We start from the raw sequence: 26,623 nt of genomic DNA on the forward strand, positions 1-26,623 counted from the left end.
TGGGGGGCCTGCCTCCGACCTGCAGTTGCCTACAGGCAAGATGCAGCCCGGCACTACTCAAGGGGCTAACGAACTTCGGCCCAAGTGCCTCTTCTCACCAACTAGACCATATCACTTTCCGTGACCCCGTGGGAATGCCCACAACGGGAAGTGTTGGGCTTCAGCAACCATGACACAGGTTGGGACCTGACAGCGGAAATTAGGCCACCTTCCTGGCCACGTATCGGCAAGCTTCCAACTGGCAGGTTTCACGGCCCAGACCACTGAGGAAACGCTCAAACGCTTCACAGCCTCGTCCTAAGTGCCCTCCTGCTGCCTGCAGGGCGACTCAACCCTACTTGAAGCCACAGACATCATGCGAACAGGGGGACACTGAACACCAGGGAAGACAGACCGCAAGCCTGTCTGCTTTGATGAGGCCCACGGCACCTCATGCATCCTGGCAATTCTCCACTGCCACAGCGACACTACCGAGGAACTCACAGTGATCAAAGGCACTGTCCCCGAGGACCACAGACAGACTTTCAATGGAAGACCTCTGCCATGCGAGGGGACTTGGAAGCCTGAAAGGGAAAGGTGGTTGGCCACGGCAGGGCACCTGGCAGGGCAACAGTGTCCCCATCTCTTCCCGGCCAATGGACTGCTCCGGATAAAGCTCTGGCTCTTCGAACGGCCTGCATGCCACATGGGCCGGCCGCGTCATGCCCTCCTGGAGAAACACTATCGCTTTGCACATTCCCAAAAGAAGGAACAAAACGACCAAAGGGCTTGTTCACGTAACTCACCTACCCCCAAGGAGGCCGGCACAGATGCCTCAGCATGTCCATCTTCTCTACGTCCCGCAAGACACCCGTGTGGAGTCACTCCTCCGGAAATGGGATCGCAACTCTACACAGGTTACCTACCTCACTACAACCTCATGAACTGCCAAAGCCATCCCCTCCATAGGCAGCTAATGCCAGCCCTTCACGAACAAGACACATCCTCGGGAAGCTGAGACCAGCGCCTGCAACACAATGATGACAGCCCATCCCACGACATTACATAGGACGTGTCCTCATGATACCTTAACTTTCTCTCCAGGCCCCCAGCCACCACACAGGCTTAAATGCTGCACTCGATCCTCAGCCCACTCCACGATGATCCACTTAGCACCAACAGTGTGCCGGCAGCTTCAGCAGAGGAGCTGACAGGGGCAGCCCCGAGGCCTAGTCCATCGGCCCCCTTCTGCCATCGCTCAACTCCAGCCCACCCCCGCTCACTGCTCCAGCCCCACCGGGCACTCAGGAACCTCACCACACCACACACAACATCAGAGAGGGCCACAGGCCTGGCCTGAGGCTCCAGGCTCCAACCAGGGAAGCTTGCTCATTTTGGCTTCCAGAATCAACCTCCGAAGCGGCATGCACAAAGCGTGATCCTGCCCAAAACACACCTCTCCAAGCTGCAAGCTCACTGGGCCTCCACCAGCACACGCTCCGACTCTGAAGACTAGCAGGAGAGCCTGCCCTCTTGTATTCGCTCAGCGGTCTTTTAGCAGGGACCGGGGATTCATAGATGACCCAGCTTATGGGCAGACACGGTCGACCCTCACACAGGAGTCCCTCCAATGCTGGAGCCCTTAGTGGTGTTTGCATGCCTGTCAGCAGGGGACGTCGGCCCTCACTCCTAACTGTCCCATACCCCCGAGAGAGGAAACGTGCTGGACCTCAGTTTCGATGAGGAGACGGTAGAGCGTTCTCACTCATTTTGTTCAGATTTTCCAAGGAATGCATACAAGGGTGTCATCATCGATCCAAGCACATGCTGGGACGCTGCAGAACACAAACGGGCAGGCCGTGGGGCTCTGCAGAGGAGCCATGACCCGGAAGTACTCCAAAAGCCTGGGGAATCCACAGTCTTCAGGCCACTCAGCAAGACCAACAATCAATCCACTCTTGCAGCCACTGGGCCTATCTGATGAAAACCTAATATCCAATGGCACATTTTCGTATGGGTGAATGCCTACCGTCCTGAGTTATCCAGAGCCACGCTCAGCAATGTGCGCCCGCCCCACTTTTTCCAGTTCTCCTTAGGACATCCAGTCATCAGACAACGCGAAGGTCTTCTTGTCTTTGCCGACGGCCAGCCTTGCCCTGCAGCTGCACCTGAGAAGGGGACAGAAATCATGCAGGCTTCTGAATTGCACCACGGTTCAGAGAACATGATTCTTGCGAACACTTACCTTGCCGTGAGCCCAGAACCTGCTTTCCAAGTAACACTATCCATTACCGAAAACTGATTGCGTGTCTCACAGCATGACTGGAGGAAGTTAGGCACGTACATTGGTCGGTGTGTCAGACACTGTATCTGTGTATTCACGTGAGTGGGCGTGTGTGACTGTGACTGCGCACGAGGATGCGCTTGTGGGTTCCTGTGTGTGGCGCTGAATACGCGTCTTGGTCTCTGGGTGTCGCTGTGGCCCTCTGCAGACACCTCCAACAGTAAACGCCATAGTTTATACACAGCACCCTGGTTGGACCCCCAACTGAAAGGAGAAAGACCCCTGTCAGCTTCAAGAGGCCGCATGCGAAGTTTAACCCCCAGGGGCTGCTGAAATGGGTCACAGACTCCCGCTCTCCCACAGCCACGCCTTCTGACCAAAGCACAAAGACTGGACGAGACCTGCCTCCCGGCCGTGGGTGTCACATCTACGTGGACCTGGAGACCCTGCCACCTACAAGCACATCTGATGTGCCCTTGGGGTCACTCCCAGCGCTCCCAGAAGCAAGGGAACCTCCCATGGGGGGCCTGCCTCCGACCTGCAGTTGCCTACAGGCAAGATGCAGCCCGGCACTATTCAAGGGGCTAACGAACTTCGGCCCAAGTGCCTCTTCTCACCAACTAGACCATATCACTTTCCGTGACCCCGTGGGAATGCCCACAACGGGAAGTGTTGGGCTTCAGCAACCATGACACAGGTTGGGACCTGACAGCGGAAATTAGGCCACCTTCCCGGCCACGTATCGGCAAGCTTCCAACTGGCAGGTTTCGCGGCCCAGACCACTGAGGAAACGCTCAAACGCTTCACAGCCTCGTCCTAAGTGCCCTCCTGCTGCCTGCAGGGCGACTCAACCCTACTTGAAGCCACAGACATCATGCGAACAGGGGGACACTGAACACCAGGGAAGACAGACCGCAAGCCTGACTGCTTTGATGAGGCCCACGGCACCTCATGCATCCTGGCAATTCTCCACTGCCACAGCGACACTACCGAGGAACTCACAGTGATCAAAGGCACTGTCCCCGAGGACCACAGACAGACTTTCAATGGAAGACCTCTGCCATGCGAGGGGACTTGGAAGCCTGAAAGGGAAAGGTGGTTGGCCACGGCAGGGCACCTGGCAGGGCAACAGTGTCCCCATCTCTTCCCGGCCAATGGACTGCTCCGGATAAAGCTCTGGCTCTTCGAACGGCCTGCATGCCACATGGGCCGGCCGCGTCATGCCCTCCTGGAGAAACACTATCGCTTTGCACATTCCCAAAAGAAGGAACAAAACGACCAAAGGGCTTGTTCACATAACTCACTTACCCCCAAGGAGGCCGGCACAGATGCCTCAGCATGTCCATCTTCTCTACGTCCCGCAAGACACCCGTGTGGAGTCACTCCTCCGGAAATGGGATCGCAACTCTACACAGGTTACCTACCTCACTACAACCTCATGAACTGCCAAAGCCATCCCCTCCATAGGCAGCTGATGCCAGCCCTTCACGAACAAGACACATCCTCGGGAAGCTGAGGCCAGCGCCTGCAACACAATGATGACAGCCCATCCCACGACATTACATAGGACGTGTCCTCATGATACCTTAACTTTCTCTCCAGGCCCCCAGCCACCACACAGGCTTAAATGCTGCACTCGATCCTCAGCCCACTCCACGATGATCCACTTAGCACCAACAGTGTGCCGGCAGCTTCAGCAGAGGAGCTGAAAGGGGCAGCCCCGAGGCCTAGTCCATCGGCCCCCTTCTGCCATCGCTCAACTCCAGCCCACCCCCGCTCACTGCTCCAGCCCCACCGGGCACTCAGGAACCTCACCACACCACACACAACATCAGAGAGGGCCACAGGCCTGGCCTGAGGCTCCAGGCTCCAACCAGGGAAGCTTGCTCATTTTGGCTTCCAGAATCAACCTCCGAAGCGGCATGCACAAAGCGTGATCCTGCCCAAAACACACCTCTCCAAGCTGCAAGCTCACTGGGCCTCCACCAGCACACGCTCCGACTCTGAAGACTAGCAGGAGAGCCTGCCCTCTTGTATTCGCTCAGCGGTCTTTTAGCAGGGACCGGGGATTCATAGATGACCCAGCTTATGGGCAGACACGGTCGACCCTCACACAGGAGTCCCTCCAATGCTGGAGCCCTTAGTGGTGTTTGCATGCCTGTCAGCAGGGGACGTCGGCCCTCACTCCTAACTGTCCCATACCCCCGAGAGAGGAAACGTGCTGGACCTCAGTTTCGATGAGGAGACGGTAGAGCGTTCTCACTCATTTTGTTCAGATTTTCCAAGGAATGCATACAAGGGTGTCATCATCGATCCAAGCACATGCTGGGACACTGCAGAACACAAACGGGCAGGCCGTGGGGCTCTGCAGAGGAGCCATGACCCGGAAGTACTCCAAAAGCCTGGGGAATCCACAGTCTTCAGGCCACTCAGCAAGACCAACAATCAATCCACTCTTGCAGCCACTGGGCCCATCTGATGAAAACCTAATATCCAATGGCACATTTTCGTATGGGTGAATGCTTACCGTCCTGAGTTATCCAGAGCCACGCTCAGCAATGTGCGCCCGCCCCACTTTTTCCAGTTCTCCTTAGGACATCCAGTCATCAGACAACGCGAAGGTCTTCTTGTCTTTGCCGACGGCCAGCCTTGCCCTGCAGCTGCACCTGAGAAGGGGACAGAAATCATGCAGGCTTCTGAATTGCACCACAGTTCAGAGAACATGATTCTTGCGAACACTTACCTTGCCGTGAGCCCAGAACCTGCTTTCCAAGTAACACTATCCATTACCGAAAACTGATTGCGTGTCTCACAGCATGACTGGAGGAAGTTAGGCACGTACATTGGTCGGTGTGTCAGACACTGTATCTGTGTATTCACGTGAGTGGGCGTGTGTGACTGTGACTGCGCACGAGGATGCGCTTGTGGGTTCCTGTGTGTGGCGCTGAATACGCGTCTTGGTCTCTGGGTGTCGCTGTGGCCCTCTGCAGACACCTCCAACAGTAAACGCCATAGTTTATACACAGCACCCTGGTTGGACCCCCAACTGAAAGGAGAAAGACCCCTGTCAGCTTCAAGAGGCCGCATGCGAAGTTTAACCCCCAGGGGCTGCTGAAATGGGTCACAGACTCCCGCTCTCCCACAGCCACGCCTTCTGACCAAAGCACAAAGACTGGACGAGACCTGCCTCCCGGCCGTGGGTGTCACATCTACGTGGACCTGGAGACCCTGCCACCTACAAGCACATCTGATGTGCCCTTGGGGTCACTCCCAGCGCTCCCAGAAGCAAGGGAACCTCCCATGGGGGGCCTGCCTCCGACCTGCAGTTGCCTACAGGCAAGATGCAGCCCGGCACTACTCAAGGGGCTAACGAACTTCGGCCCAAGTGCCTCTTCTCACCAACTAGACCATATCACTTTCCGTGACCCCGTGGGAATGCCCACAACGGGAAGTGTTGGGCTTCAGCAACCATGACACAGGTTGGGACCTGACAGCGGAAATTAGGCCACCTTCCCGGCCACGTATCGGCAAGCTTCCAACTGGCAGGTTTCACGGCCCAGACCACTGAGGAAACGCTCAAATGCTTCACAGCCTCATCCTAAGTGCCCTCCTGCTGCCTGCAGGGCGACTCAACCCTACTTGAAGCCACAGACATCATGCGAACACGGGGACAGTGAACACCAGGGAAGACAGACCGCAAGCCTGTCTGCTTTGATGAGGCCCACGGCACCGCATGCATCCTGGCAATTCTCCACTGCCACAGCGACACTACCGAGGAACTCACAGTGATCAAAGGCACTGTCCCCGAGGACCACAGACAGACTTTCAATGGAAGACCTCTGCCATGCAAGGGGACTTGGAAGCCTGAAAGGGAAAGGTGGTTGGCCACGGCAGGGCACCTGGCAGGGCAACAGTGTCCCCATCTCTTCCCGGCCAATGGACTGCTCCGGATAAAGCTCTGGCTCTTCGAACGGCCTGCATGCCACATGGGCCGGCCGCGTCATGCCCTCCTGGAGAAACACTATCGCTTTGCACATTCCCAAAAGAAGGAACAAAACGACCAAAGGGCTTGTTCACATAACTCACTTACCCCCAAGGAGGCCGGCACAGATGCCTCAGCGTGTCCATCTTCTCTACGTCCCGCAAGACACCCGTGTGGAGTCACTCCTCCGGAAATGGGATCGCAACTCTACACAGGTTACCTACCTCACTACAACCTCATGAACTGCCAAAGCCATCCCCTCCATAGGCAGCTGATGCCAGCCCTTCACGAACAAGACACATCCTCGGGAAGCTGAGGCCAGCGCCTGCAACACAATGATGACAGCCCATTCCACGACATTACATAGGACGTGTCCTCATGATACCTTAACTTTCTCTCCAGGCCCCCAGCCACCACACAGGCTTAAATGCTGCACTCGATCCTCAGCCCACTCCACGATGATCCACTTAGCACCAACAGTGTGCCGGCAGCTTCAGCAGAGGAGCTGAAAGGGGCAGCCCCGAGGCCTAGTCCATCGGCCCCCTTCTGCCATCGCTCAACTCCAGCCCACCCCCGCTCACTGCTCCAGCCCCACCGGGCACTCAGGAACCTCACCACACCACACACAACATCAGAGAGGGCCACAGGCCTGGCCTGAGGCTCCAGGCTCCAACCAGGGAAGCTTGCTCATTTTGGCTTCCAGAATCAACCTCCGAAGCGGCATGCACAAAGCGTGATCCTGCCCAAAACACACCTCTCCAAGCTGCAAGCTCACTGGGCCTCCACCAGCACACGCTCCGACTCTGAAGACTAGCAGGAGAGCCTGCCCTCTTGTATTCGCTCAGCGGTCTTTTAGCAGGGACCGGGGATTCATAGATGACCCAGCTTATGGGCAGACACGGTCGACCCTCACACAGGAGTCCCTCCAATGCTGGAGCCCTTAGTGGTGTTTGCATGCCTGTCAGCAGGGGACGTCGGCCCTCACTCCTAACTGTCCCATACCCCCGAGAGAGGAAACGTGCTGGACCTCAGTTTCGATGAGGAGACGGTAGAGCGTTCTCACTCATTTTGTTCAGATTTTCCAAGGAATGCATACAAGGGTGTCATCATCGATCCAAGCACATGCTGGGACGCTGCAGAACACAAACGGGCAGGCCGTGGGGCTCTGCAGAGGAGCCATGACCCGGAAGTACTCCAAAAGCCTGGGGAATCCACAGTCTTCAGGCCACTCAGCAAGACCAACAATCAATCCACTCTTGCAGCCACTGGGCCCATCTGATGAAAACCTAATATCCAATGGCACATTTTCGTATGGGTGAATGCCTACCGTCCTGAGTTATCCAGAGCCACGCTCAGCAATGTGCGCCCGCCCCACTTTTTCCAGTTCTCCTTAGGACATCCAGTCATCAGACAACGCGAAGGTCTTCTTGTCTTTGCCGACGGCCAGCCTTGCCCTGCAGCTGCACCTGAGAAGGGGACAGAAATCATGCAGGCTTCTGAATTGCACCACGGTTCAGAGAACATGATTCTTGCGAACACTTACCTTGCCGTGAGCCCAGAACCTGCTTTCCAAGTACCACTATCCATTACCGAAAACTGATTGCGTGTCTCACAGCATGACTGGAGGAAGTTAGGCACGTACATTGGTCGGTGTGTCAGACACTGTATCTGTGTATTCACGTGAGTGGGCGTGTGTGACTGTGACTGCGCACGAGGATGCGCTTGTGGGTTCCTGTGTGTGGCGCTGAATACGCGTCTTGGTCTCTGGGTGTCGCTGTGGCCCTCTGCAGACACCTCCAACAGTAAACGCCATAGTTTATACACAGCACCCTGGTTGGACCCCCAACTGAAAGGAGAAAGACCCCTGTCAGCTTCAAGAGGCCGCATGCGAAGTTTAACCCCCAGGGGCTGCTGAAATGGGTCACAGACTCCCGCTCTCCCACAGCCACGCCTTCTGACCAAAGCACAAAGACTGGAGGAGACCTGCCTCCCGGCCGTGGGTGTCACATCTACGTGGACCTGGAGACCCTGCCACCTACAAGCACATCTGATGTGCCCTTGGGGTCACTCCCAGCGCTCCCAGAAGCAAGGGAACCTCCCATGGGGGGCCTGCCTCCGACCTGCAGTTGCCTACAGGCAAGATGCAGCCCGGCACTATTCAAGGGGCTAACGAACTTCGGCCCAAGTGCCTCTTCTCACCAACTAGACCATATCACTTTCCGTGACCCCGTGGGAATGCCCACAACGGGAAGTGTTGGGCTTCAGCAACCATGACACAGGTTGGGACCTGACAGCGGAAATTAGGCCACCTTCCCGGCCACGTATCGGCAAGCTTCCAACTGGCAGGTTTCGCGGCCCAGACCACTGAGGAAACGCTCAAACGCTTCACAGCCTCGTCCTAAGTGCCCTCCTGCTGCCTGCAGGGCGACTCAACCCTACTTGAAGCCACAGACATCATGCGAACACGGGGACACTGAACACCAGGGAAGACAGACCGCAAGCCTGACTGCTTTGATGAGGCCCACGGCACCTCATGCATCCTGGCAATTCTCCACTGCCACAGCGACACTACCGAGGAACTCACAGTGATCAAAGGCACTGTCCCCGAGGACCACAGACAGACTTTCAATGGAAGACCTCTGCCATGCGAGGGGACTTGGAAGCCTGAAAGGGAAAGGTGGTTGGCCACGGCAGGGCACCTGGCAGGGCAACAGTGTCCCCATCTCTTCCCGGCCAATGGACTGCTCCGGATAAAGCTCTGGCTCTTCGAACGGCCTGCATGCCACATGGGCCGGCCGCGTCATGCCCTCCTGGAGAAACACTATCGCTTTGCACATTCCCAAAAGAAGGAACAAAACGACCAAAGGGCTTGTTCACATAACTCACTTACCCCCAAGGAGGCCGGCACAGATGCCTCAGCATGTCCATCTTCTCTACGTCCCGCAAGACACCCGTGTGGAGTCACTCCTCCGGAAATGGGATCGCAACTCTACACAGGTTACCTACCTCACTACAACCTCATGAACTGCCAAAGCCATCCCCTCCATAGGCAGCTGATGCCAGCCCTTCACGAACAAGACACATCCTCGGGAAGCTGAGGCCAGCGCCTGCAACACAATGATGACAGCCCATCCCACGACATTACATAGGACGTGTCCTCATGATACCTTAACTTTCTCTCCAGGCCCCCAGCCACCACACAGGCTTAAATGCTGCACTCGATCCTCAGCCCACTCCACGATGATCCACTTAGCACCAACAGTGTGCCGGCAGCTTCAGCAGAGGAGCTGAAAGGGGCAGCCCCGAGGCCTAGTCCATCGGCCCCCTTCTGCCATCGCTCAACTCCAGCCCACCCCCGCTCACTGCTCCAGCCCCACCGGGCACTCAGGAACCTCACCACACCACACACAACATCAGAGAGGGCCACAGGCCTGGCCTGAGGCTCCAGGCTCCAACCAGGGAAGCTTGCTCATTTTGGCTTCCAGAATCAACCTCCGAAGCGGCATGCACAAAGCGTGATCCTGCCCAAAACACACCTCTCCAAGCTGCAAGCTCACTGGGCCTCCACCAGCACACGCTCCGACTCTGAAGACTAGCAGGAGAGCCTGCCCTCTTGTATTCCCTCAGCGGTCTTTTAGCAGGGACCGGGGATTCATAGATGACCCAGCTTATGGGCAGACACGGTCGACCCTCACACAGGAGTCCCTCCAATGCTGGAGCCCTTAGTGGTGTTTGCATGCCTGTCAGCAGGGGACGTCGGCCCTCACTCCTAACTGTCCCATACCCCCGAGAGAGGAAACGTGCTGGACCTCAGTTTCGATGAGGAGACGGTAGAGCGTTCTCACTCATTTTGTTCAGATTTTCCAAGGAATGCATACAAGGGTGTCATCATCGATCCAAGCACATGCTGGGACGCTGCAGAACACAAACGGGCAGGCCGTGGGGCTCTGCAGAGGAGCCATGACCCGGAAGTACTCCAAAAGCCTGGGGAATCCACAATCTTCAGGCCACTCAGCAAGACCAACAATCAATCCACTCTTGCAGCCACTGGGCCCATCTGATGAAAACCTAGTATCCAATGGCACATTTTCGTATGGGTGAATGCCTACCGTCCTGAGTTATCCAGAGCCACGCTCAGCAACGTGCGCCCGCCCCACTTTTTCCAGTTCTCCTTAGGACATCCAGTCATCAGACAACGCGAAGGTCTTCTTGTCTTTGCCGACGGCCAGCCTTGCCCTGCAGCTGCACCTGAGAAGGGGACAGAAATCATGCAGGCTTCTGAATTGCACCACGGTTCAGAGAACATGATTCTTGCGAACACTTACCTTGCCGTGAGCCCAGAACCTGCTTTCCAAGTACCACTATCCATTACCGAAAACTGATTGCGTGTCTCACAGCATGACTGGAGGAAGTTAGGCACGTACATTGGTCGGTGTGTCAGACACTGTATCTGTGTATTCACGTGAGTGGGCGTGTGTGACTGTGACTGCGCACGAGGATGCGCTTGTGGGTTCCTGTGTGTGGCGCTGAATACGCGTCTTGGTCTCTGGGTGTCGCTGTGGCCCTCTGCAGACACCTCCAACAGTAAATGCCATAGTTTATACACAGCACCCTGGTTGGACCCCCAACTGAAAGGAGAAAGACCCCTGTCAGCTTCAAGAGGCCGCATGCGAAGTTTAACCCCCAGGGGCTGCTGAAATGGGTCACAGACTCCCGCTCTCCCACAGCCACGCCTTCTGACCAAAGCACAAAGACTGGACGAGACCTGCCTCCCGGCCGTGGGTGTCACATCTACGTGGACCTGGAGACCCTGCCACCTACAAGCACATCTGATGTGCCCTTGGGGTCACTCCCAGCGCTCCCAGAAGCAAGGGAACCTCCCATGGGGGGCCTGCCTCCGACCTGCAGTTGCCTACAGGCAAGATGCAGCCCGGCACTACTCAAGGGGCTAACGAACTTCGGCCCAAGTGCCTCTTCTCACCAACTAGACCATATCACTTTCCGTGACCCCGTGGGAATGCCCACAACGGGAAGTGTTGGGCTTCAGCAACCATGACACAGGTTGGGACCTGACAGCGGAAATTAGGCCACCTTCCCGGCCACGTATCGGCAAGCTTCCAACTGGCAGGTTTCACGGCCCAGACCACTGAGGAAACGCTCAAACGCTTCACAGCCTCGTCCTAAGTGCCCTCCTGCTGCCTGCAGGGCGACTCAACCCTACTTGAAGCCACAGACATCATGCGAACAGGGGGACACTGAACACCAGGGAAGACAGACCGCAAGCCTGTCTGCTTTGATGAGGCCCACGGCACCTCATGCATCCTGGCAATTCTCCACTGCCACAGCGACACTACCGAGGAACTCACAGTGATCAAAGGCACTGTCCCCGAGGACCACAGACAGACTTTCAATGGAAGACCTCTGCCATGCAAGGGGACTTGGAAGCCTGAAAGGGAAAGGTGGTTGGCCACGGCAGGGCACCTGGCAGGGCAACAGTGTCCCCATCTCTTCCCGGCCAGTCGACTGCTCCGGATAAAGCTCTGGCTCTTCGAACGGCCTGCATGCCACATGGGCCGGCCGCGTCATGCCCTCCTGGAGAAACACTATCGCTTTGCACATTCCCAAAAGAAGGAACAAAACGACCAAAGGGCTTGTTCACATAACTCACTTACCCCCAAGGAGGCCGGCACAGATGCCTCAGAATGTCCATCTTCTCTACGTCCCGCAAGACACCCGTGTGGAGTCACTCCTCCGGAAATGGGATCGCAACTCTACACAGGTTACCTACCTCACTACAACCTCATGAACTGCCAAAGCCATCCCCTCCATAGGCAGCTGATGCCAGCCCTTCACGAACAAGACACATCCTCGGGAAGCTGAGGCCAGCGCCTGCAACACAATGATGACAGCCCATCCCACGACATTACATAGGACGTGTCCTCATGATACCTTAACTTTCTCTCCAGGCCCCCAGCCACCACACAGGCTTAAATGCTGCACTCGATCCTCAGCCCACTCCACGATGATCCACTTAGCACCAACAGTGTGCCGGCAGCTTCAGCAGAGGAGCTGAAAGGGGCAGCCCCGAGGCCTAGTCCATCGGCCCCCTTCTGCCATCGCTCAACTCCAGCCCACCCCCGCTCACTGCTCCAGCCCCACCGGGCACTCAGGAACCTCACCACACCACACACAACATCAGAGAGGGCCACAGGCCTGGCCTGAGGCTCCAGGCTCCAACCAGGGAAGCTTGCTCATTTTGGCTTCCAGAATCAACCTCCGAAGCGGCATGCACAAAGCGTGATCCTGCCCAAAACACACCTCTCCAAGCTGCAAGCTCACTGGGCCTCCACCAGCACACGCTCCGACTCTGAAGACTAGCAGGAGAGCCTGCCCTCTTGTATTCCCTCAGCGGTCTTTTAGCAGGGACCGGGAATTCATAGATGACCCAGCTTATGGGCAGACACGGTCGACCCTCACACAGGAGTCCCTCCAATGCTGGAGCCCTTAGTGGTGTTTGCATGCCTGTCAGCAGGGGACGTCGGCCCTCACTCCTAACTGTCCCATACCCCCGAGAGAGGAAACGTGCTGGACCTCAGTTTCAATGAGGAGACGGTAGAGCGTTCTCACTCATTTTGTTCAGATTTTCCAAGGAATGCATACAAGGGTGTCATCATCGATCCAAGCACATGCTGGGACGCTGCAGAACACAAACGGGCAGGCCGTGGGGCTCTGCAGAGGAGCCATGACCCGGAAGTACTCCAAAAGCCTGGGGAATCCACAGTCTTCAGGCCACTCAGCAAGACCAACAATCAATCCACTCTTGCAGCCACTGGGCCCATCTGATGAAAACCTAATATCCAATGGCACATTTTCGTATGGGTGAATGCCTACCGTCCTGAGTTATCCAGAGCCACGCTCAGCAATGTGCGCCCGCCCCACTTTTTCCAGTTCTCCTTAGGACATCCAGTCATCAGACAACGCGAAGGTCTTCTTGTCTTTGCCGACGGCCAGCCTTGCCCTGCAGCTGCACCTGAGAAGGGGACAGAAATCATGCAGGCTTCTGAATTGCACCACGGTTCAGAGAACATGATTCTTGCGAACACTTACCTTGCCGTGAGCCCAGAACCTGCTTTCCAAGTAACACTATCCATTACCGAAAACTGATTGCGTGTCTCACAGCATGACTGGAGGAAGTTAGGCACGTACATTGGTCGGTGTGTCAGACACTGTATCTGTGTATTCACGTGAGTGGGCGTGTGTGACTGTGACTGCGCACGAGGATGCGCTTGTGGGTTCCTGTGTGTGGCGCTGAATACGCGTCTTGGTCTCTGGGTGTCGCTGTGGCCCTCTGCAGACACCTCCAACAGTAAACGCCATAGTTTATACACAGCACCCTGGTTGGACCCCCAACTGAAAGGAGAAAGACCCCTGTCAGCTTCAAGAGGCCGCATGCGAAGTTTAACCCCCAGGGGCTGCTGAAATGGGTCACAGACTCCCGCTCTCCCACAGCCACGCCTTCTGACCAAAGCACAAAGACTGGACGAGACCTGCCTCCCGGCCGTGGGTGTCCCATCTACGTGGACCTGGAGACCCTGCCACCTACAAGCACATCTGATGTGCCCTTGGGGTCACTCCCAGCGCTCCCAGAAGCAAGGGAACCTCCCATGGGGGGCCTGCCTCCGACCTGCAGTTGCCTACAGGCAAGATGCAGCCCGGCACTACTCAAGGGGCTAACGAACTTCGGCCCAAGTGCCTCTTCTCACCAACTAGACCATATCACTTTCCGTGACCCCGTGGGAATGCCCACAACGGGAAGTGTTGGGCTTCAGCAACCATGACACAGGTTGGGACCTGACAGCGGAAATTAGGCCACCTTCCCGGCCACGTATCGGCAAGCTTCCAACTGGCAGGTTTCACGGCCCAGACCACTGAGGAAACGCTCAAACGCTTCACAGCCTCGTCCTAAGTGCCCTCCTGCTGCCTGCAGGGCGACTCAACCCTACATGAAGCCACAGACATCATGCGAACAGGGGGACACTGAACACCAGGGAAGACAGACCGCAAGCCTGTCTGCTTTGATGAGGCCCACGGCACCTCATGCATCCTGGCAATTCTCCACTGCCACAGCGACACTACCGAGGAACTCACAGTGATCAAAGGCACTGTCCCCGAGGACCACAGACAGACTTTCAATGGAAGACCTCTGCCATGCGAGGGGACTTGGAAGCCTGAAAGGGAAAGGTGGTTGGCCACGGCAGGGCACCTGGCAGGGCAACAGTGTCCCCATCTCTTCCCGGCCAATGGACTGCTCCGGATAAAGCTCTGGCTCTTCGAACGGCCTGCATGCCACATGGGCCGGCCGCGTCATGCCCTCCTGGAGAAACACTATCGCTTTGCACATTCCCAAAAGAAGGAACAAAACGACCAAAGGGCTTGTTCACATAACTCACTTACCCCCAAGGAGGCCGGCACAGATGCCTCAGCATGTCCATCTTCTCTACGTCCCGCAAGACACCCGTGTGGAGTCACTCCTCCGGAAATGGGATCGCAACTCTACACAGGTTACCTACCTCACTACAACCTCATGAACTGCCAAAGCCATCCCCTCCATAGGCAGCTGATGCCAGCCCTTCACGAACAAGACACATCCTCGGGAAGCTGAGGCCAGCGCCTGCAACACAATGATGACAGCCCATCCCACGACATTACATAGGACGTGTCCTCATGATACCTTAACTTTCTCTCCAGGCCCCCAGCCACCACACAGGCTTAAATGCTGCACTCGATCCTCAGCCCACTCCACGATGATCCACTTAGCACCAACAGTGTGCCGGCAGCTTCAGCAGAGGAGCTGAAAGGGGCAGCCCCGAGGCCTAGTCCATCGGCCCCCTTCTGCCATCGCTCAACTCCAGCCCACCCCCGCTCACTGCTCCAGCCCCACCGGGCACTCAGGAACCTCACCACACCACACACAACATCAGAGAGGGCCACAGGCCTGGCCTGAGGCTCCAGGCTCCAACCAGGGAAGCTTGCTCATTTTGGCTTCCAGAATCAACCTCCGAAGCGGCATGCACAAAGCGTGATCCTGCCCAAAACACACCTCTCCAAGCTGCAAGCTCACTGGGCCTCCACCAGCACACGCTCCGACTCTGAAGACTAGCAGGAGAGCCTGCCCTCTTGTATTCCCTCAGCGGTCTTTTAGCAGGGACCGGGGATTCATAGATGACCCAGCTTATGGGCAGACACGGTCGACCCTCACACAGGAGTCCCTCCAATGCTGGAGCCCTTAGTGGTGTTTGCATGCCTGTCAGCAGGGGACGTCGGCCCTCACTCCTAACTGTCCCATACCCCCGAGAGAGGAAACGTGCTGGACCTCAGTTTCGATGAGGAGACGGTAGAGCGTTCTCACTCATTTTGTTCAGATTTTCCAAGGAATGCATACAAGGGTGTCATCATCGATCCAAGCACATGCTGGGACGCTGCAGAACACAAACGGGCAGGCCGTGGGGCTCTGCAGAGGAGCCATGACCCGGAAGTACTCCAAAAGCCTGGGGAATCCACAGTCTTCAGGCCACTCAGCAAGACCAACAATCAATCCACTCTTGCAGCCACTGGGCCCATCTGATGAAAACCTAGTATCCAATGGCACATTTTCGTATGGGTGAATGCCTACCGTCCTGAGTTATCCAGAGCCACGCTCAGCAATGTGCGCCCGCCCCACTTTTTCCAGTTCTCCTTAGGACATCCAGTCATCAGACAACGCGAAGGTCTTCTTGTCTTTGCCGACGGCCAGCCTTGCCCTGCAGCTGCACCTGAGAAGGGGACAGAAATCATGCAGGCTTCTGAATTGCACCACGGTTCAGAGAACATGATTCTTGCGAACACTTACCTTGCCGTGAGCCCAGAACCTGCTTTCCAAGTACCACTATCCATTACCGAAAACTGATTGCGTGTCTCACAGCATGACTGGAGGAAGTTAGGCACGTACATTGGTCGGTGTGTCAGACACTGTATCTGTGTATTCACGTGAGTGGGCGTGTGTGACTGTGACTGCGCACGAGGATGCGCTTGTGGGTTCCTGTGTGTGGCGCTGAATACGCGTCTTGGTCTCTGGGTGTCGCTGTGGCCCTCTGCAGACACCTCCAACAGTAAACGCCATAGTTTATACACAGCACCCTGGTTGGACCCCCAACTGAAAGGAGAAAGACCCCTGTCAGCTTCAAGAGGCCGCATGCGAAGTTTAACCCCCAGGGGCTGCTGAAATGGGTCACAGACTCCCGCTCTCCCACAGCCACGCCTTCTGACCAAAGCACAAAGACTGGACGAGACCTGCCTCCCGGCCGTGGGTGTCACATCTACGTGGACCTGGAGACCCTGCCACCTACAAGCACATCTGATGTGCCCTTGGGGTCACTCCCAGCGCTCCCAGAAGCAAGGGAACCTCCCATGGGGGGCCTGCCTCCGACCTGCAGTTGCCTACAGGCAAGATGCAGCCCGGCACTACTCAAGGGGCTAACGAACTTCGGCCCAAGTGCCTCTTCTCACCAACTAGACCATATCACTTTCCGTGACCCCGTGGGAATGCCCACAACGGGAAGTGTTGGGCTTCAGCAACCATGACACAGGTTGGGACCTGACAGCGGAAATTAGGCCACCTTCCCGGCCACGTATCGGCAAGCTTCCAACTGGCAGGTTTCACGGCCCAGACCACTGAGGAAACGCTCAAACGCTTCACAGCCTCGTCCTAAGTGCCCTCCTGCTGCCTGCAGGGCGACTCAACCCTACTTGAAGCCACAGACATCATGCGAACAGGGGGACACTGAACACCAGGGAAGACAGACCGCAAGCCTGTCTGCTTTGATGAGGCCCACGGCACCTCATGCATCCTGGCAATTCTCCACTGCCACAGCGACACTACCGAGGAACTCACAGTGATCAAAGGCACTGTCCCCGAGGACCACAGACAGACTTTCAATGGAAGACCTCTGCCATGCGAGGGGACTTGGAAGCCTGAAAGGGAAAGGTGTTTGGCCACGGCAGGGCACCTGGCAGGGCAACAGTGTCCCCATCTCTTCCCGGCCAGTCGACTGCTCCGGATAAAGCTCTGGCTCTTCGAACGGCCTGCATGCCACATGGGCCGGCCGCGTCATGCCCTCCTGGAGAAACACTATCGCTTTGCACATTCCCAAAAGAAGGAACAAAACGACCAAAGGGCTTGTTCACATAACTCACTTACCCCCAAGGAGGCCGGCACAGATGCCTCAGAATGTCCATCTTCTCTACGTCCCGCAAGACACCCGTGTGGAGTCACTCCTCCGGAAATGGGATCGCAACTCTACACAGGTTACCTACCTCACTACAACCTCATGAACTGCCAAAGCCATCCCCTCCATAGGCAGCTGATGCCAGCCCTTCACGAACAAGACACATCCTCGGGAAGCTGAGGCCAGCGCCTGCAACACAATGATGACAGCCCATCCCACGGCATTACATAGGACGTGTCCTCATGATACCTTAACTTTCTCTCCAGGCCCCCAGCCACCACACAGGCTTAAATGCTGCACTCGATCCTCAGCCCACTCCACGATGATCCACTTAGCACCAACAGTGTGCCGGCAGCTTCAGCAGAGGAGCTGAAAGGGGCAGCCCCGAGGCCTAGTCCATCGGCCCCCTTCTGCCATCGCTCAACTCCAGCCCACCCCCGCTCACTGCTCCAGCCCCACCGGGCACTCAGGAACCTCACCACACCACACACAACATCAGAGAGGGCCACAGGCCTGGCCTGAGGCTCCAGGCTCCAACCAGGGAAGCTTGCTCATTTTGGCTTCCAGAATCAACCTCCGAAGCGGCATGCACAAAGCGTGATCCTGCCCAAAACACACCTCTCCAAGCTGCAAGCTCACTGGGCCTCCACCAGCACACGCTCCGACTCTGAAGACTAGCAGGAGAGCCTGCCCTCTTGTATTCCCTCAGCGGTCTTTTAGCAGGGACCGGGGATTCATAGATGACCCAGCTTATGGGCAGACACGGTCGACCCTCACACAGGAGTCCCTCCAATGCTGGAGCCCTTAGTGGTGTTTGCATGCCTGTCAGCAGGGGACGTCGGCCCTCACTCCTAACTGTCCCATACCCCCGAGAGAGGAAACGTGCTGGACCTCAGTTTCGATGAGGAGACGGTAGAGCGTTCTCACTCATTTTGTTCAGATTTTCCAAGGAATGCATACAAGGGTGTCATCATCGATCCAAGCACATGCTGGGACGCTGCAGAACACAAACGGGCAGGCCGTGGGGCTCTGCAGAGGAGCCATGACCCGGAAGTACTCCAAAAGCCTGGGGAATCCACAGTCTTCAGGCCACTCAGCAAGACCAACAATCAATCCACTCTTGCAGCCACTGGGCCCATCTGATGAAAACCTAATATCCAATGGCACATTTTCGTATGGGTGAATGCCTACCGTCCTGAGTTATCCAGAGCCACGCTCAGCAATGTGCGCCCGCCCCACTTTTTCCAGTTCTCCTTAGGACATCCAGTCATCAGACAACGCGAAGGTCTTCTTGTCTTTGCCGACGGCCAGCCTTGCCCTGCAGCTGCACCTGAGAAGGGGACAGAAATCATGCAGGCTTCTGAATTGCACCACGGTTCAGAGAACATGATTCTTGCGAACACTTACCTTGCCGTGAGCCCAGAACCTGCTTTCCAAGTACCACTATCCATTACCGAAAACTGATTGCGTGTCTCACAGCATGACTGGAGGAAGTTAGGCACGTACATTGGTCGGTGTGTCAGACACTGTATCTGTGTATTCACGTGAGTGGGCGTGTGTGACTGTGACTGCGCACGAGGATGCGCTTGTGGGTTCCTGTGTGTGGCGCTGAATACGCGTCTTGGTCTCTGGGTGTCGCTGTGGCCCTCTGCAGACACCTCCAACAGTAAACGCCATAGTTTATACACAGCACCCTGGTTGGACCCCCAACTGAAAGGAGAAAGACCCCTGTCAGCTTCAAGAGGCCGCATGCGAAGTTTAACCCCCAGGGGCTGCTGAAATGGGTCACAGACTCCCGCTCTCCCACAGCCACGCCTTCTGACCAAAGCACAAAGACTGGACGAGACCTGCCTCCCGGCCGTGGGTGTCCCATCTACGTGGACCTGGAGACCCTGCCACCTACAAGCACATCTGATGTGCCCTTGGGGTCACTCCCAGCGCTCCCAGAAGCAAGGGAACCTCCCATGGGGGGCCTGCCTCCGACCTGCAGTTGCCTACAGGCAAGATGCAGCCCGGCACTACTCAAGGGGCTAACGAACTTCGGCCCAAGTGCCTCTTCTCACCAACTAGACCATATCACTTTCCGTGACCCCGTGGGAATGCCCACAACGGGAAGTGTTGGACTTCAGCAACCATGACACAGGTTGGGACCTGACAGCGGAAATTAGGCCACCTTCCCGGCCACGTATCGGCAAGCTTCCAACTGGCAGGTTTCACGGCCCAGACCACTGAGGAAACGCTCAAACGCTTCACAGCCTCGTCCTAAGTGCCCTCCTGCTGCCTGCAGGGCGACTCAACCCTACATGAAGCCACAGACATCATGCGAACAGGGGGACACTGAACACCAGGGAAGACAGACCGCAAGCCTGTCTGCTTTGATGAGGCCCACGGCACCTCATGCATCCTGGCAATTCTCCACTGCCACAGCGACACTACCGAGGAACTCACAGTGATCAAAGGCACTGTCCCCGAGGACCACAGACAGACTTTCAATGGAAGACCTCTGCCATGCGAGGGGACTTGGAAGCCTGAAAGGGAAAGGTGGTTGGCCACGGCAGGGCACCTGGCAGGGCAACAGTGTCCCCATCTCTTCCCGGCCAATGGACTGCTCCGGATAAAGCTCTGGCTCTTCGAACGGCCTGCATGCCACATGGGCCGGCCGCGTCATGCCCTCCTGGAGAAACACTATCGCTTTGCACATTCCCAAAAGAAGGAACAAAACGACCAAAGGGCTTGTTCACATAACTCACTTACCCCCAAGGAGGCCGGCACAGATGCCTCAGCATGTCCATCTTCTCTACGTCCCGCAAGACACCCGTGTGGAGTCACTCCTCCGGAAATGGGATCGCAACTCTACACAGGTTACCTACCTCACTACAACCTCATGAACTGCCAAAGCCATCCCCTCCATAGGCAGCTGATGCCAGCCCTTCACGAACAAGACACATCCTCGGGAAGCTGAGGCCAGCGCCTGCAACACAATGATGACAGCCCATCCCACGACATTACATAGGACGTGTCCTCATGATACCTTAACTTTCTCTCCAGGCCCCCAGCCACCACACAGGCTTAAATGCTGCACTCGATCCTCAGCCCACTCCACGATGATCCACTTAGCACCAACAGTGTGCCGGCAGCTTCAGCAGAGGAGCTGAAAGGGGCAGCCCCGAGGCCTAGTCCATCGGCCCCCTTCTGCCATTGCTCAACTCCAGGCCACCCCCGCTCACTGCTCCAGCCCCACCGGGCACTCAGGAACCTCACCACACCACACACAACATCAGAGAGGGCCACAGGCCTGGCCTGAGGCTCCAGGCTCCAACCAGGGAAGCTTGCTCATTTTGGCTTCCAGAATCAACCTCCGAAGCGGCATGCACAAAGCGTGATCCTGCCCAAAACACACCTCTCCAAGCTGCAAGCTCACTGGGCCTCCACCAGCACACGCTCTGACTCTGAAGACTAGCAGGAGAGCCTGCCCTCTTGTATTCCCTCAGCGGTCTTTTAGCAGGGACCGGGGATTCATAGATGACCCAGCTTATGGGCAGACACGGTCGACCCTCACACAGGAGTCCCTCCAATGCTGGAGCCCTTAGTGGTGTTTGCATGCCTGTCAGCAGGGGACGTCGGCCCTCACTCCTAACTGTCCCATACCCCCGAGAGAGGAAACGTGCTGGACCTCAGTTTCGATGAGGAGACGGTAGAGCGTTCTCACTCATTTTGTTCAGATTTTCCAAGGAATGCATACAAGGGTGTCATCATCGATCCAAGCACATGCTGGGACGCTGCAGAACACAAACGGGCAGGCCGTGGGGCTCTGCAGAGGAGCCATGACCCGGAAGTACTCCAACAGCCGGGGGAATCCACAGTCTTCAGGCCACTCAGCAAGACCAACAATCAATCCAATCTTGCAGCCACTGGGCCCATCTGATGAAAACCTAATATCCAATGGCACATTTTCGTATGGGTGAATGCCTACCGTCCTGAGTTATCCAGAGCCACGCTCAGCAACGTGCGCCCGCCCCACTTTTTCCAGTTCTCCTTAGGACATCCAGTCATCAGACAACGCGAAGGTCTTCTTGTCTTTGCCGACGGCCAGCCTTGCCCTGCAGCTGCACCTGAGAAGGGGACAGAAATCATGCAGGCTTCTGAATTGCACCACGGTTCAGAGAACATGATTCTTGCGAACACTTACCTTGCCGTGAGCCCAGAACCTGCTTTCCAAGTACCACTATCCATTACCGAAAACTGATTGCGTGTCTCACAGCATGACTGGAGGAAGTTAGGCACGTACATTGGTCGGTGTGTCAGACACTGTATCTGTGTATTCACGTGAGTGGGCGTGTGTGACTGTGACTGCGCACGAGGATGCGCTTGTGGGTTCCTGTGTGTGGCGCTGAATACGCGTCTTGGGCTCTGGGTGTCGCTGTGGCCCTCTGCAGACACCTCCAACAGTAAACGCCATAGTTTATACACAGCACCCTGGTTGGACCCCCAACTGAAAGGAGAAAGACCCCTGTCAGCTTCAAGAGGCCGCATGCGAAGTTTAACCCCCAGGGGCTGCTGAAATGGGTCACAGACTCCCGCTCTCCCACAGCCACGCCTTCTGACCAAAGCACAAAGACTGGACGAGACCTGCCTCCCGGCCGTGGGTGTCACATCTACGTGGACCTGGAGACCCTGCCACCTACAAGCACATCTGATGTGCCCTTGGGGTCACTCCCAGCGCTCCCAGAAGCAAGGGAACCTCCCATGGGGGGCCTGCCTCCGACCTGCAGTTGCCTACAGGCAAGATGCAGCCCGGCACTACTCAAGGGGCTAACGAACTTCGGCCCAAGTGCCTCTTCTCACCAACTAGACCATATCACTTTCCGTGACCCCGTGGGAATGCCCACAACGGGAAGTGTTGGGCTTCAGCAACCATGACACAGGTTGGGACCTGACAGCAGAAATTAGGCCCCCTTCCCGGCCACGTATCGGCAAGCTTCCAACTGGCAGGTTTCACGGCCCAGACCACTGAGGAAACGCTCAAACGCTTCACAGCCTCGTCCTAAGTGCCCTCCTGCTGCCTGCAGGGTGACTCAACCCTACTTGAAGCCACAGACATCATGCGAACAGGGGGACACTGAACACCAGGGAAGACAGACCGCAAGCCTGTCTGCTTTGATGAGGCCCACGGCACCTCATGCATCCTGGCAATTCTCCACTGCCACAGCGACACTACCGAGGAACTCACAGTGATCAAAGGCACTGTCCCCGAGGACCACAGACAGACTTTCAATGGAAGACCTCTGCCATGCGAGGGGACTTGGAAGCCTGAAAGGGAAAGGTGGTTGGCCACGGCAGGGCACCTGGCAGGGCAACAGTGTCCCCATCTCTTCCCGGCCAGTGGACTGCTCCGGATAAAGCTCTGGCTCTTCGAACGGCCTGCATGCCACATGGGCCGGCCGCGTCATGCCCTCCTGGAGAAACACTATCGCTTTGCACATTCCCAAAAGAAGGAACAAAACGACCAAAGGGCTTGTTCACATAACTCACTTACCCCCAAGGAGGCCGGCACAGATGCCTCAGCATGTCCATCTTCTCTACGTCCCGCAAGACACCCGTGTGGAGTCACTCCTCCGGAAATGGGATCGCAACTCTACACAGGTTACCTACCTCACTACAACCTCATGAACTGCCAAAGCCATCCCCTCCATAGGCAGCTGATGCCAGCCCTTCACGAACAAGACACATCCTCGGGAAGCTGAGGCCAGCGCCTGCAACACAATGATGACAGCCCATCCCACGACATTACATAGGACGTGTCCTCATGATACCTTAACTTTCTCTCCAGGCCCCCAGCCACCACACAGGCTTAAATGCTGCACTCGATCCTCAGCCCACTCCACGATGATCCACTTAGCACCAACAGTGTGCCGGCAGCTTCAGCAGAGGAGCTGACAGGGGCAGCCCCGAGGCCTAGTCCATCGGCCCCCTTCTGCCATCGCTCAACTCCAGCCCACCCCCGCTCACTGCTCCAGCCCCACCGGGCACTCAGGAACCTCACCACACCACACACAACATCAGAGAGGGCCACAGGCCTGGCCTGAGGCTCCAGGCTCCAACCAGGGAAGCTTGCTCATTTTGGCTTCCAGAATCAACCTCCGAAGCGGCATGCACAAAGCGTGATCCTGCCCAAAACACACCTCTCCAAGCTGCAAGCTCACTGGGCCTCCACCAGCACACGCTCCGACTCTGAAGACTAGCAGGAGAGCCTGCCCTCTTGTATTCGCTCAGCGGTCTTTTAGCAGGAACCGGGGATTCATAGATGACCCAGCTTATGGGCAGACACGGTCGACCCTCACACAGGAGTCCCTCCAATGCTGGAGCCCTTAGTGGTGTTTGCATGCCTGCCAGCAGGGGACGTCGGCCCTCACTCCTAACTGTCCCATACCCCCGAGAGAGGAAACGTGCTGGACCTCAGTTTCGATGAGGAGACGGTAGAGCGTTCTCACTCATTTTGTTCAGATTTTCCAAGGAATGCATACAAGGGTGTCATCATCGATCCAAGCACATGCTGGGACGCTGCAGAACACAAACGGGCAGGCCGTGGGGCTCTGCAGAGGAGCCATGACCCGGAAGTACTCCAAAAGCCTGGGGAATCCACAGTCTTCAGGCCACTCAGCAAGACCAACAATCAATCCACTCTTGCAGCCACTGGGCCCATCTGATGAAAACCTAATATCCAATGGCACATTTTCGTATGGGTGAATGCCTACCGTCCTGAGTTATCCAGAGCCACGCTCAGCAATGTGCGCCCGCCCCACTTTTTCCAGTTCTCCTTAGGACATCCAGTCATCAGACAACGCGAAGGTCTTCTTGTCTTTGCCGACGGCCAGCCTTGCCCTGCAGCTGCACCTGAGCAGGGGACAGAAATCATGCAGGCTTCTGAATTGCACCACGGTTCAGAGAACATGATTCTTGCGAACACTTACCTTGCCGTGAGCCCAGAACCTGCTTTCCAAGTAACACTATCCATTACCGAAAACTGATTGCGTGTCTCACAGCATGACTGGAGGAAGTTAGGCACGTACATTGGTCGGTGTGTCAGACACTGTATCTGTGTATTCACGTGAGTGGGCGTGTGTGACTGTGACTGCGCACGAGGATGCGCTTGTGGGTTCCTGTGTGTGGCGCTGAATACGCGTCTTGGTCTCTGGGTGTCGCTGTGGCCCTCTGCAGACACCTCCAACAGTAAACGCCATAGTTTATACACAGCACCCTGGTTGGACCCCCAACTGAAAGGAGAAAGACCCCTGTCAGCTTCAAGAGGCCGCATGCGAAGTTTAACCCCCAGGGGCTGCTGAAATAGGTCACAGACTCCCGCTCTCCCACAGCCACGCCTTCTGACCAAAGCACAAAGACTGGACGAGACCTGCCTCCCGGCCGTGGGTGTCCCATCTACGTGGACCTGGAGACCCTGCCACCTACAAGCACATCTGATGTGCCCTTGGGGTCACTCCCAGCGCTCCCAGAAGCAAGGGAACCTCCCATGGGGGGCCTGCCTCCGACCTGCAGTTGCCTACAGGCAAGATGCAGCCCGGCACTACTCAAGGGGCTAACGAACTTCGGCCCAAGTGCCTCTTCTCACCAACTAGACCATATCACTTTCCGTGACCCCGTGGGAATGCCCACAACGGGAAGTGTTGGGCTTCAGCAACCATGACACAGGTTGGGACCTGACAGCGGAAATTAGGCCACCTTCCCGGCCACGTATCGGCAAGCTTCCAACTGGCAGGTTTCACGGCCCAGACCACTGAGGAAACGCTCAAACGCTTCACAGCCTCGTCCTAAGTGCCCTCCTGCTTCCTGCAGGGCGACTCAACCCTACATGAAGCCACAGACATCATGCGAACAGGGGGACACTGAACACCAGGGAAGACAGACCGCAAGCCTGTCTGCTTTGATGAGGCCCACGGCACCTCATGCATCCTGGCAATTCTCCACTGCCACAGCGACACTACCGAGGAACTCACAGTGATCAAAGGCACTGTCCCCGAGGACCACAGACAGACTTTCAATGGAAGACCTCTGCCATGCGAGGGGACTTGGAAGCCTGAAAGGGAAAGGTGGTTGGCCACGGCAGGGCACCTGGCAGGGCAACAGTGTCCCCATCTCTTCCCGGCCAGTGGACTGCTCCGGATAAAGCTCTGGCTCTTCGAACGGCCTGCATGCCACATGGGCCGGCCGCGTCATGCCCTCCTGGAGAAACACTATCGCTTTGCACATTCCCAAAAGAAGGAACAAAACGACCAAAGGGCTTGTTCACATAACTCACTTACCCCCAAGGAGGCCGGCACAGATGCCTCAGCATGTCCATCTTCTCTACGTCCCGCAAGACACCCGTGTGGAGTCACTCCTCCGGAAATGGGATCGCAACTCTACACAGGTTACCTACCTCACTACAACCTTATGAACTGCCAAAGCCATCCCCTCCATAGGCAGCTGATGCCAGTCCTTCATGAACAAGACACATCCTCGGGAAGCTGAGGCCAGCGCCTGCAACAAAATGATGACAGCCCATCCCACGACATTACATAGGACGTGTCCTCATGATACCTTAACTTTCTCTCCAGGCCCCCAGCCACCACACAGGCTTAAATGCTGCACTCGATCCTCAGCCCACTCCACGATGATCCACTTAGCACCAACAGTGTGCCGGCAGCTTCAGCAGAGGAGCTGAAAGGGGCAGCCCCGAGGCCTAGTCCATCGGCCCCCTTCTGCCATCGCTCAACTCCAGCCCACCCCCGCTCACTGCTCCAGCCCCACCGGGCACTCAGGAACCTCACCACACCACACACAACATCAGAGAGGGCCACAGGCCTGGCCTGAGGCTCCAGGCTCCAACCAGGGAAGCTTGCTCATTTTGGCTTCCAGAATCAACTTCTGAAGCGGCATGCACAAAGCGTGATCCTGCCCAAAACACACCTCTCCAAGCTGCAAGCTCACTGGGCCTCCACCAGCACACGCTCCGACTCTGAAGACTAGCAGGAGAGCCTGCCCTCTTGTATTCCCTCAGCGGTCTTTTAGCAGGGACCGGGGATTCATAGATGACCCAGCTTATGGGCAGACACGGTC

The 26,623-nt window shown here is 56.6% G+C and overlaps 9 non-coding genes across 9 annotated transcripts; all 9 read right to left on the reverse strand.

Annotated features, from left to right (window-relative positions):
• Window positions 1-1,704: 1,704 nt before the first annotated feature.
• On the reverse strand, window positions 1,705-1,797 carry LOC133086238 (small nucleolar RNA SNORD116). The gene has a single exon (XR_009699999.1). It is a non-coding gene; the product is annotated as a small nucleolar RNA SNORD116 (small nucleolar RNA).
• A 2,689-nt stretch (window positions 1,798-4,486) lies between these two features.
• Window positions 4,487-4,579, reverse strand: LOC133086239 (small nucleolar RNA SNORD116). The gene has a single exon (XR_009700000.1). It is a non-coding gene; the product is annotated as a small nucleolar RNA SNORD116 (small nucleolar RNA).
• Window positions 4,580-7,268: 2,689 nt separating this feature from the next.
• Window positions 7,269-7,361, reverse strand: LOC133086240 (small nucleolar RNA SNORD116). Its single transcript, XR_009700001.1, has one exon. It is a non-coding gene; the product is annotated as a small nucleolar RNA SNORD116 (small nucleolar RNA).
• A 2,689-nt stretch (window positions 7,362-10,050) lies between these two features.
• LOC133086241 (small nucleolar RNA SNORD116) lies at window positions 10,051-10,143 on the reverse strand. The gene has a single exon (XR_009700002.1). It is a non-coding gene; the product is annotated as a small nucleolar RNA SNORD116 (small nucleolar RNA).
• Window positions 10,144-12,832: 2,689 nt separating this feature from the next.
• LOC133086303 (small nucleolar RNA SNORD116) lies at window positions 12,833-12,925 on the reverse strand. Its single transcript, XR_009700062.1, has one exon. It is a non-coding gene; the product is annotated as a small nucleolar RNA SNORD116 (small nucleolar RNA).
• A 2,689-nt stretch (window positions 12,926-15,614) lies between these two features.
• LOC133086242 (small nucleolar RNA SNORD116) lies at window positions 15,615-15,707 on the reverse strand. The gene has a single exon (XR_009700003.1). It is a non-coding gene; the product is annotated as a small nucleolar RNA SNORD116 (small nucleolar RNA).
• Window positions 15,708-18,396: 2,689 nt separating this feature from the next.
• On the reverse strand, window positions 18,397-18,489 carry LOC133086244 (small nucleolar RNA SNORD116). The gene has a single exon (XR_009700005.1). It is a non-coding gene; the product is annotated as a small nucleolar RNA SNORD116 (small nucleolar RNA).
• A 2,689-nt stretch (window positions 18,490-21,178) lies between these two features.
• On the reverse strand, window positions 21,179-21,271 carry LOC133086245 (small nucleolar RNA SNORD116). Its single transcript, XR_009700006.1, has one exon. It is a non-coding gene; the product is annotated as a small nucleolar RNA SNORD116 (small nucleolar RNA).
• Window positions 21,272-23,960: 2,689 nt separating this feature from the next.
• On the reverse strand, window positions 23,961-24,053 carry LOC133086246 (small nucleolar RNA SNORD116). The gene has a single exon (XR_009700007.1). It is a non-coding gene; the product is annotated as a small nucleolar RNA SNORD116 (small nucleolar RNA).
• Between the last annotated feature and the right edge of the window lie 2,570 nt (window positions 24,054-26,623).

Source organism: Eubalaena glacialis, chromosome 2 (genome assembly GCF_028564815.1).
Source record: "Eubalaena glacialis isolate mEubGla1 chromosome 2, mEubGla1.1.hap2.+ XY, whole genome shotgun sequence".
Classification (NCBI taxonomy): domain Eukaryota; kingdom Metazoa; phylum Chordata; class Mammalia; order Artiodactyla; family Balaenidae; genus Eubalaena; species Eubalaena glacialis.